We start from the raw sequence: 12,012 nt of genomic DNA, 5'->3' as shown, positions 1-12,012 counted from the left end.
CTTCAAAAGTTGCACTTTTGCCACAAGTTATGCTCAGAAACACTGTTTAGAGCGCTAACAGCGCCAGCAAACGCTGTTTTGAACGCCTTAATACAAGACTTACTACTTGTTTGGAAATGCATGTGTAACATTACAAACATGATAAAACAGCTTGCTATCACATCCAAACACTGTTTTGGAACAAAATATGAGTTGTCAGTTCATTCTTCAAAAGTTGCACTTTTGCCACAAGTTATGCTCAGAAACACTGTTTAGAGCGCTTACAGCGCCAGCAAACGCTGTTTTGAACGCCTTAATACAAGACTTACTACTTGTTTGGAAATGCATGTGTAACATTACAAACATGATAAAACAGCTTGTTATCACGTCCAAACACTGTTTTGGAACAAAATATGAGTTTTCAGTTCATTCTTCAAAAGTTGCACTTTTGCTCCAAGTTATGCTCAGAAACACTGTTTAGAGCGCTTACAGCGCCAGCAAACGCGGTTTTGAACGCCTTAATACAAGACTTACTACTTGTTTGGAAATGCATGTGTAACATTACAAACATGATAAAACAGCTTGCTATCACATCCAAACACTGTTTTGGAACAAAATATGAGTTTTCTTTTCATTCTTCAAAAGTTGCACTTTTGCCACAAGTTATGCTCAGAAACACTGTTTAGAGCGCTTACAGCGCCAGCAAACGCTGTTTTGAACGCCTTAATACAAGACTTACTACTTGTTTGGAAATGCATGTGTAACATTACAAACATGATAAAACAGCTTGCTATCACATCCAAACACTGTTTTGGAACAAAATATGAGTTGTCAGTTCATTCTTCAAAAGTTGCACTTTTGCCCCAAGTTATGCTCAGAAACACTGTTTAGAGCGTTTACAGAGCCAGCAAACGCTGTTTTGAACGCCTTAATACAAGACTTACTACTTGTTTGGAAATGCATGTGTAACATTACAAACATGATATAACAGCTTGTTATCACGTCCAAACACTGTTTTGGAACAAAATATGAGTTTTCAGTTCATTCTTCAAAAGTTGCACTTTTGCTCCAAGTTATGCTCAGAAACACTGTTTAGAGCGCTTACAGCGACAGCAAACGCTGTTTTGAACGCCTTAATACAAGACTTACTACTTGTTTGGAAATGCATGTGTAACATTACAAACATGATAAAACAGCTTGTTATCACATCCAAACACTGTTTTAGAACAAAATATGAGTTTTCAGTTCATTCTTCAAAAGTTGCACTTTTGCTCCAAGTTATGCTCAGAAACACTGTTTAGAGCGTTTACAGAGCCAGCAAACGCTGTTTTGAACGCCTAAATGCAAGACTTACTACTTGTTTGGAAATGCATGTGTAACATTACAAACATGATAAAACAGCTTGTTATCACATCCAAACACTGTTTTGGAACAAAATATGAGTTTTCTTTTCATTCTTCAAAAGTTGCACTTTTGCCACAAGTTATGCTCAGAAACACTGTTTAGAGCGCTAACAGCGCCAGCAAACGCTGTTTTGAACGCCTTAATACAATACTTACTACTTGTTTGGAAATGCATGTGTAACATTACAAACATGATAAAACAGCTTGTTATCACATCCAAACACTGTTTTGGAACAAAATATGAGTTTTCTTTTCATTCTTCAAAAGTTGCACTTTTGCCACAAGTTATGCTCAGAAACACTGTTTAGAGCGCTAACAGCGCCAGCAAACGCTGTTTTGAACGCCTTAATACAAGACTTACTACTTGTTTGGAAATGCATGTGTAACATTACAAACATGATAAAACAGCTTGTTATCACATCCAAACACTGTTTTGGAACAAAATATGAGTTTTCTTTTCATTCTTCAAAAGTTGCACTTTTGCCACAAGTTATGCTCAGAAACACTGTTTAGAGCGCTTACAGCGCCAGCAAACGCTGTTTTGAACGCCTTAATACAAGACTTACTACTTGTTTGGAAATGCATGTGTAACATTACAAACATGATAAAACAGCTTGTTATCACGTCCAAACACTGTTTTGGAACAAAATATGAGTTTTCAGTTCATTCTTCAAAAGTTGCACTTTTGCTCCAAGTTATGCTCAGAAACACTGTTTAGAGCGCTTACAGCGACAGCAAACGCTGTTTTGAACGCCTTAATACAAGACTTACTACTTGTTTGGAAATGCATGTGTAACATTACAAACATGATAAAACAGCTTGTTATCACATCCAAACACTGTTTTAGAACAAAATATGAGTTTTCAGTTCATTCTTCAAAAGTTGCACTTTTGCTCCAAGTTATGCTCAGAAACACTGTTTAGAGCGTTTACAGAGCCAGCAAACGCTGTTTTGAACGCCTAAATGCAAGACTTACTACTTGTTTGGAAATGCATGTGTAACATTACAAACATGATAAAACAGCTTGTTATCACATCCAAACACTGTTTTGGAACAAAATATGAGTTTTCTTTTCATTCTTCAAAAGTTGCACTTTTGCCACAAGTTATGCTCAGAAACACTGTTTAGAGCGCTAACAGCGCCAGCAAACGCTGTTTTGAACGCCTTAATACAATACTTACTACTTGTTTGGAAATGCATGTGTAACATTACAAACATGATAAAACAGCTTGTTATCACATCCAAACACTGTTTTGGAACAAAATATGAGTTTTCTTTTCATTCTTCAAAAGTTGCACTTTTGCCACAAGTTATGCTCAGAAACACTGTTTAGAGCGCTAACAGCGCCAGCAAACGCTGTTTTGAACGCCTTAATACAAGACTTACTACTTGTTTGGAAATGCATGTGTAACATTACAAACATGATAAAACAGCTTGTTATCACATCCAAACACTGTTTTGGAACAAAATATGAGTTTTCTTTTCATTCTTCAAAAGTTGCACTTTTGCCACAAGTTATGCTCAGAAACACTGTTTAGAGCGCTTACAGCGCCAGCAAACGCTGTTTTGAACGCCTTAATACAAGACTTACTACTTGTTTGGAAATGCATGTGTAACATTACAAACATGATAAAACAGCTTGCTATCACATCCAAACACTGTTTTGGAACAAAATATGAGTTGTCAGTTCATTCTTCAAAAGTTGCACTTTTGCCCCAAGTTATGCTCAGAAACACTGTTTAGAGCGTTTACAGAGCCAGCAAACGCTGTTTTGAACGCCTTAATACAAGACTTACTACTTGTTTGGAAATGCATGTGTAACATTACAAACATGATAAAACAGCTTGTTATCACGTCCAAACACTGTTTTGGAACAAAATATGAGTTTTCAGTTCATTCTTCAAAAGTTGCACTTTTGCTCCAAGTTATGCTCAGAAACACTGTTTAGAGCGCTTACAGCGCCAGCAAACGCTGTTTTGAACGCCTTAATACAAGACTTACTACTTGTTTGGAAATGCATGTGTAACATTACAAACATGATAAAACAGCTTGCTATCACATCCAAACACTGTTTTGGAACAAAATATGAGTTGTCAGTTCATTCTTCAAAAGTTGCACTTTTGCCCCAAGTTATGCTCAGAAACACTGTTTAGAGCGTTTACAGAGCCAGCAAACGCTGTTTTGAACGCCTTAATACAAGACTTACTACTTGTTTGGAAATGCATGTGTAACATTACAAACATGATAAAACAGCTTGTTATCACGTCCAAACACTGTTTTGGAACAAAATATGAGTTTTCAGTTCATTCTTCAAAAGTTGCACTTTTGCTCCAAGTTATGCTCAGAAACACTGTTTAGAGCGCTTACAGCGACAGCAAACGCTGTTTTGAACGCCTTAATACAAGACTTACTACTTGTTTGGAAATGCATGTGTAACATTACAAACATGATAAAACAGCTTGTTATCACATCCAAACACTGTTTTAGAACAAAATATGAGTTTTCAGTTCATTCTTCAAAAGTTGCACTTTTGCTCCAAGTTATGCTCAGAAACACTGTTTAGAGCGCTAACAGCGCCAGCAAACGCTGTTTTGAACGCCTTAATACAAGACTTACTACTTGTTTGGAAATGCATGTGTAACATTACAAACATGATAAAACAGCTTGTTATCACATCCAAACACTGTTTTGGAACAAAATATGAGTTTTCTTTTCATTCTTCAAAAGTTGCACTTTTGCCACAAGTTATGCTCAGAAACACTGTTTAGAGCGCTTACAGCGCCAGCAAACGCTGTTTTGAACGCCTTAATACAAGACTTACTACTTGTTTGGAAATGCATGTGTAACATTACAAACATGATAAAACAGCTTGCTATCACATCCAAACACTGTTTTGGAACAAAATATGAGTTGTCAGTTCATTCTTCAAAAGTTGCACTTTTGCCCCAAGTTATGCTCAGAAACACTGTTTAGAGCGTTTACAGAGCCAGCAAACGCTGTTTTGAACGCCTTAATACAAGACTTACTACTTGTTTGGAAATGCATGTGTAACATTACAAACATGATAAAACAGCTTGTTATCACGTCCAAACACTGTTTTGGAACAAAATATGAGTTTTCAGTTCATTCTTCAAAAGTTGCACTTTTGCTCCAAGTTATGCTCAGAAACACTGTTTAGAGCGCTTACAGCGCCAGCAAACGCTGTTTTGAACGCCTTAATACAAGACTTACTACTTGTTTGGAAATGCATGTGTAACATTACAAACATGATAAAACAGCTTGCTATCACATCCAAACACTGTTTTGGAACAAAATATGAGTTGTCAGTTAATTCTTCAAAAGTTGCACTTTTGCCCCAAGTTATGCTCAGAAACACTGTTTAGAGCGTTTACAGAGCCAGCAAACGCTGTTTTGAACGCCTTAATACAAGACTTACTACTTGTTTGGAAATGCATGTGTAACATTACAAACATGATAAAACAGCTTGTTATCACGTCCAAACACTGTTTTGGAACAAAATATGAGTTTTCAGTTCATTCTTCAAAAGTTGCACTTTTGCTCCAAGTTATGCTCAGAAACACTGTTTAGAGCGCTTACAGCGACAGCAAACGCTGTTTTGAACGCCTTAATACAAGACTTACTACTTGTTTGGAAATGCATGTGTAACATTACAAACATGATAAAACAGCTTGTTATCACATCCAAACACTGTTTTAGAACAAAATATGAGTTTTCAGTTCATTCTTCAAAAGTTGCACTTTTGCTCCAAGTTATGCTCAGAAACACTGTTTAGAGCGTTTACAGAGCCAGCAAACGCTGTTTTGAACGCCTAAATGCAAGACTTACTACTTGTTTGGAAATGCATGTGTAACATTACAAACATGATAAAACAGCTTGTTATCACATCCAAACACTGTTTTGGAACAAAATATGAGTTTTCTTTTCATTCTTCAAAAGTTGCACTTTTGCCACAAGTTATGCTCAGAAACACTGTTTAGAGCGCTAACAGCGCCAGCAAACGCTGTTTTGAACGCCTTAATACAATACTTACTACTTGTTTGGAAATGCATGTGTAACATTACAAACATGATAAAACAGCTTGTTATCACATCCAAACACTGTTTTGGAACAAAATATGAGTTTTCTTTTCATTCTTCAAAAGTTGCACTTTTGCCACAAGTTATGCTCAGAAACACTGTTTAGAGCGCTAACAGCGCCAGCAAACGCTGTTTTGAACGCCTTAATACAAGACTTACTACTTGTTTGGAAATGCATGTGTAACATTACAAACATGATAAAACAGCTTGTTATCACATCCAAACACTGTTTTGGAACAAAATATGAGTTTTCTTTTCATTCTTCAAAAGTTGCACTTTTGCCACAAGTTATGCTCAGAAACACTGTTTAGAGCGCTTACAGCGCCAGCAAACGCTGTTTTGAACGCCTTAATACAAGACTTACTACTTGTTTGGAAATGCATGTGTAACATTACAAACATGATAAAACAGCTTGCTATCACATCCAAACACTGTTTTGGAACAAAATATGAGTTGTCAGTTCATTCTTCAAAAGTTGCACTTTTGCCCCAAGTTATGCTCAGAAACACTGTTTAGAGCGCTAACAGCGCCAGCAAACGCTGTTTTGAACGCCTTAATACAAGACTTACTACTTGTTTGGAAATGCATGTGTAACATTACAAACATGATAAAACAGCTCGTTATCACGTCCAAACACTGTTTTGGAACAAAATATGAGTTTTCAGTTCATTCTTCAAAAGTTGCACTTTTGCTCCAAGTTATGCTCAGAAACACTGTTTAGAGCGCTTACAGCGCCAGCAAACGCTGTTTTGAACGCCTTAATACAAGACTTACTACTTGTTTGGAAATGCATGTGTAACATTACAAACATGATAAAACAGCTTGTTATCACATCCAAACACTGTTTTAGAACAAAATATGAGTTTTCAGTTCATTCTTCAAAAGTTGCACTTTTGCCCCAAGTTATGCTCAGAAACACTGTTTAGAGCGTTTACAGAGCCAGCAAACGCTGTTTTGAACGCCTTAATACAAGACTTACTACTTGTTTGGAAATGCATGTGTAACATTACAAACATGATAAAACAGCTTGTTATCACATCCAAACACTGTTTTAGAACAAAATATGAGTTTTCAGTTCATTCTTCAAAAGTTGCACTTTTGCTCCAAGTTATGCTCAGAAACACTGTTTAGAGCGTTTAAAGAGCCAGCAAACGCTGTTTTGAACGCCTAAATGCAAGACTTACTACTTGTTTGGAAATGCATGTGTAATATTACAAACATGATAAAACAGCTTGCTATCACATCCAAACACTGTTTTGGAACAAAATATGAGTTTTCAGTTCATTCTTCAAAAGTTGCACTTTTGCTCCAAGTTATGCTCAGAAACACTGTTTAGAGCGTTTACAGAGCCAGCAAACGCTGTTTTGAACGCCTAAATGCAAGACTTACTACTTGTTTGGAAATGCATGTGTAACATTACAAACATGATAAAACAGCTTGTTATCACATCCAAACACTGTTTTGGAACAAAATATGAGTTTTCTTTTCATTCTTCAAAAGTTGCACTTTTGCCACAAGTTATGCTCAGAAACACTGTTTAGAGCGCTAACAGCGCCAGCAAACGCTGTTTTGAACGCCTTAATACAATACTTACTACTTGTTTGGAAATGCATGTGTAACATTACAAACATGATAAAACAGCTTGTTATCACATCCAAACACTGTTTTGGAACAAAATATGAGTTTTCTTTTCATTCTTTAAAAGTTGCACTTTTGCCACAAGTTATGCTCAGAAACACTGTTTAGAGCGCTAACAGCGCCAGCAAACGCTGTTTTGAACGCCTTAATACAAGACTTACTACTTGTTTGGAAATGCATGTGTAACATTACAAACATGATAAAACAGCTTGTTATCACATCCAAACACTGTTTTGGAACAAAATATGAGTTTTCTTTTCATTCTTCAAAAGTTGCACTTTTGCCACAAGTTATGCTCAGAAACACTGTTTAGAGCGCTTACAGCGCCAGCAAACGCTGTTTTGAACGCCTTAATACAAGACTTACTACTTGTTTGGAAATGCATGTGTAACATTACAAACATGATAAAACAGCTTGCTATCACATCCAAACACTGTTTTGGAACAAAATATGAGTTGTCAGTTCATTCTTCAAAAGTTGCACTTTTGCCCCAAGTTATGCTCAGAAACACTGTTTAGAGCGTTTACAGAGCCAGCAAACGCTGTTTTGAACGCCTTAATACAAGACTTACTACTTGTTTGGAAATGCATGTGTAACATTACAAACATGATAAAACAGCTCGTTATCACGTCCAAACACTGTTTTGGAACAAAATATGAGTTTTCAGTTCATTCTTCAAAAGTTGCACTTTTGCTCCAAGTTATGCTCAGAAACACTGTTTAGAGCGCTTACAGCGCCAGCAAACGCTGTTTTGAACGCCTTAATACAAGACTTACTACTTGTTTGGAAATGCATGTGTAACATTACAAACATGATAAAACAGCTTGTTATCACATCCAAACACTGTTTTAGAACAAAATATGAGTTTTCAGTTCATTCTTCAAAAGTTGCACTTTTGCCCCAAGTTATGCTCAGAAACACTGTTTAGAGCGTTTACAGAGCCAGCAAACGCTGTTTTGAACGCCTTAATACAAGACTTACTACTTGTTTGGAAATGCATGTGTAACATTACAAACATGATAAAACAGCTTGTTATCACATCCAAACACTGTTTTAGAACAAAATATGAGTTTTCAGTTCATTCTTCAAAAGTTGCACTTTTGCTCCAAGTTATGCTCAGAAACACTGTTTAGAGCGTTTAAAGAGCCAGCAAACGCTGTTTTGAACGCCTAAATGCAAGACTTACTACTTGTTTGGAAATGCATGTGTAACATTACAAACATGATAAAACAGCTTGCTATCACATCCAAACACTGTTTTGGAACAAAATATGAGTTTTCAGTTCATTCTTCAAAAGTTGCACTTTTGCTCCAAGTTATGCTCAGAAACACTGTTTAGAGCGTTTACAGAGCCAGCAAACGCTGTTTTGAACGCCTAAATGCAAGACTTACTACTTGTTTGGAAATGCATGTGTAACATTACAAACATGATAAAACAGCTTGTTATCACATCCAAACACTGTTTTGGAACAAAATATGAGTTTTCTTTTCATTCTTCAAAAGTTGCACTTTTGCCACAAGTTATGCTCAGAAACACTGTTTAGAGCGCTAACAGCGCCAGCAAACGCTGTTTTGAACGCCTTAATACAAGACTTACTACTTGTTTGGAAATGCATGTGTAACATTACAAACATGATAAAACAGCTTGTTATCACATCCAAACACTGTTTTGGAAAAAAATATGAGTTTTCTTTTCATTCTTCAAAAGTTGCACTTTTGCCACAAGTTATGCTCAGAAACACTGTTTAGAGCGCTTACAGCGCCAGCAAACGCTGTTTTGAACGCCTTAATACAAGACTTACTACTTGTTTGGAAATGCATGTGTAACATTACAAACATGATAAAACAGCTTGTTATCACATCCAAACACTGTTTTGGAACAAAATATGAGTTTTCTTTTCATTCTTTAAAAGTTGCACTTTTGCCACAAGTTATGCTCAGAAACACTGTTTAGAGCGCTAACAGCGCCAGCAAACGCTGTTTTGAACGCCTTAATACAAGACTTACTACTTGTTTGGAAATGCATGTGTAACATTACAAACATGATAAAACAGCTTGTTATCACATCCAAACACTGTTTTGGAACAAAATATGAGTTTTCTTTTCATTCTTCAAAAGTTGCACTTTTGCCACAAGTTATGCTCAGAAACACTGTTTAGAGCGCTTACAGCGCCAGCAAACGCTGTTTTGAACGCCTTAATACAAGACTTACTACTTGTTTGGAAATGCATGTGTAACATTACAAACATGATAAAACAGCTTGCTATCACATCCAAACACTGTTTTGGAACAAAATATGAGTTGTCAGTTCATTCTTCAAAAGTTGCACTTTTGCCCCAAGTTATGCTCAGAAACACTGTTTAGAGCGTTTACAGAGCCAGCAAACGCTGTTTTGAACGCCTTAATACAAGACTTACTACTTGTTTGGAAATGCATGTGTAACATTACAAACATGATAAAACAGCTCGTTATCACGTCCAAACACTGTTTTGGAACAAAATATGAGTTTTCAGTTCATTCTTCAAAAGTTGCACTTTTGCTCCAAGTTATGCTCAGAAACACTGTTTAGAGCGCTTACAGCGCCAGCAAACGCTGTTTTGAACGCCTTAATACAAGACTTACTACTTGTTTGGAAATGCATGTGTAATATTACAAACATGATAAAACAGCTTGTTATCACATCCAAACACTGTTTTAGAACAAAATATGAGTTTTCAGTTCATTCTTCAAAAGTTGCACTTTTGCCCCAAGTTATGCTCAGAAACACTGTTTAGAGCGTTTACAGAGCCAGCAAACGCTGTTTTGAACGCCTTAATACAAGACTTACTACTTGTTTGGAAATGCATGTGTAACATTACAAACATGATAAAACAGCTTGTTATCACATCCAAACACTGTTTTAGAACAAAATATGAGTTTTCAGTTCATTCTTCAAAAGTTGCACTTTTGCTCCAAGTTATGCTCAGAAACACTGTTTAGAGCGTTTAAAGAGCCAGCAAACGCTGTTTTGAACGCCTAAATGCAAGACTTACTACTTGTTTGGAAATGCATGTGTAACATTACAAACATGATAAAACAGCTTGCTATCACATCCAAACACTGTTTTGGAACAAAATATGAGTTTTCAGTTCATTCTTCAAAAGTTGCACTTTTGCTCCAAGTTATGCTCAGAAACACTGTTTAGAGCGTTTACAGAGCCAGCAAACGCTGTTTTGAACGCCTAAATGCAAGACTTACTACTTGTTTGGAAATGCATGTGTAACATTACAAACATGATAAAACAGCTTGTTATCACATCCAAACACTGTTTTGGAACAAAATATGAGTTTTCTTTTCATTCTTCAAAAGTTGCACTTTTGCCACAAGTTATGCTCAGAAACACTGTTTAGAGCGCTTACAGCGCCAGCAAACGCTGTTTTGAACGCCTTAATACAAGACTTACTACTTGTTTGGAAATGCATGTGTAACATTACAAACATGATAAAACAGCTTGCTATCACATCCAAACACTGTTTTGGAACAAAATATGAGTTGTCAGTTCATTCTTCAAAAGTTGCACTTTTGCCCCAAGTTATGCTCAGAAACACTGTTTAGAGCGTTTATAGAGCCAGCAAACGCTGTTTTGAACGCCTTAATACAAGACTTACTACTTGTTTGGAAATGCATGTGTAACATTACAAACATGATAAAACAGCTTGTTATCACGTCCAAACACTGTTTTGGAACAAAATATGTGTTTTCAGTTCATTCTTCAAAAGTTGCACTTTTGCCCCAAGTTATGCTCAGAAACACTGTTTAGAGCGCTTACAGCGCCTGCATACGCTGTTTTGAACGCCTTAATGCAAGACTTACTACTTGTTTGGAAATGCATGTGTAACATCACAAACATGATAAAACAGCTTGTTATCACATCCAAACACTGTTTTGGAACAAAATATGAGTTTTCAGTTCATTCTTCAAAAGTTGCACTTTTGCCCCAAGTTATGCTCAGAAACACTGTTTAGAGCGCTTACAGCGCCATCAAAAGCGGTTTTGAACGCCTTAATGCAAGACTTACTACTTGTTTGGAAATGCATGTGTAACATTACAAACATGATAAAACAGGTTGTTATCACATCCAAACACTGTTTTAAACGCCTTAATACAAGACTTACTACTTGTTTGGAAATGCATGTGTAACATTACAAACATGATAAAACAGCTTGTTATCACATCCAAACACTGTTTTAGAACAAAATATGAGTTTTCAGTTCATTCTTCAAAAGTTGCACTTTTGCTCCAAGTTATGCTCAGAAACACTGTTTAGAGCGTTTACAGAGCCAGCAAACGCTGTTTTGAACGCCTAAATGCAAGACTTACTACTTGTTTGGAAATGCATGTGTAACATTACAAACATGATAAAACAGCTTGTTATCACATCCAAACACTGTTTTGGAACAAAATATGAGTTTTCTTTTCATTCTTCAAAAGTTGCACTTTTGCCACAAGTTATGCTCAGAAACAGTGTTTAGAGCGCTAACAGCGCCAGCAAACGCTGTTTTGAATGCCTTAATACAAGACTTACTACTTGTTTGGAAATGCATGTGTAACATTACAAACATGATAAAACAGCTTGTTATCACATCCAAACACTGTTTTGGAACAAAATATGAGTTTTCTTTTCATTCTTCAAAAGTTGCACTTTTGCCACAAGTTATGCTCAGAAACACTGTTTAGAGCGCTTACAGCGCCAGCAAACGCTGTTTTGAACGCCTAAATGCAAGACTTACTACTTGTTTGGAAATGCATGTGTAACATTACAAACATGATAAAACAGCTTGTTATCACGTCCAAACACTGTTTTGGAACAAAATATGAGTTTTCAGTTCATTCTTCAAAAGTTGCACTTTTGCTCCA

The sequence above is a fragment of the Brachyhypopomus gauderio genome, unplaced genomic scaffold (genome assembly GCF_052324685.1).
Source record: "Brachyhypopomus gauderio isolate BG-103 unplaced genomic scaffold, BGAUD_0.2 sc125, whole genome shotgun sequence".
NCBI lineage: Eukaryota > Metazoa > Chordata > Actinopteri > Gymnotiformes > Hypopomidae > Brachyhypopomus > Brachyhypopomus gauderio.
The sequence above is the reverse complement of the archived record's forward strand: the minus strand, read 5'-3'. Positions refer to the sequence as shown.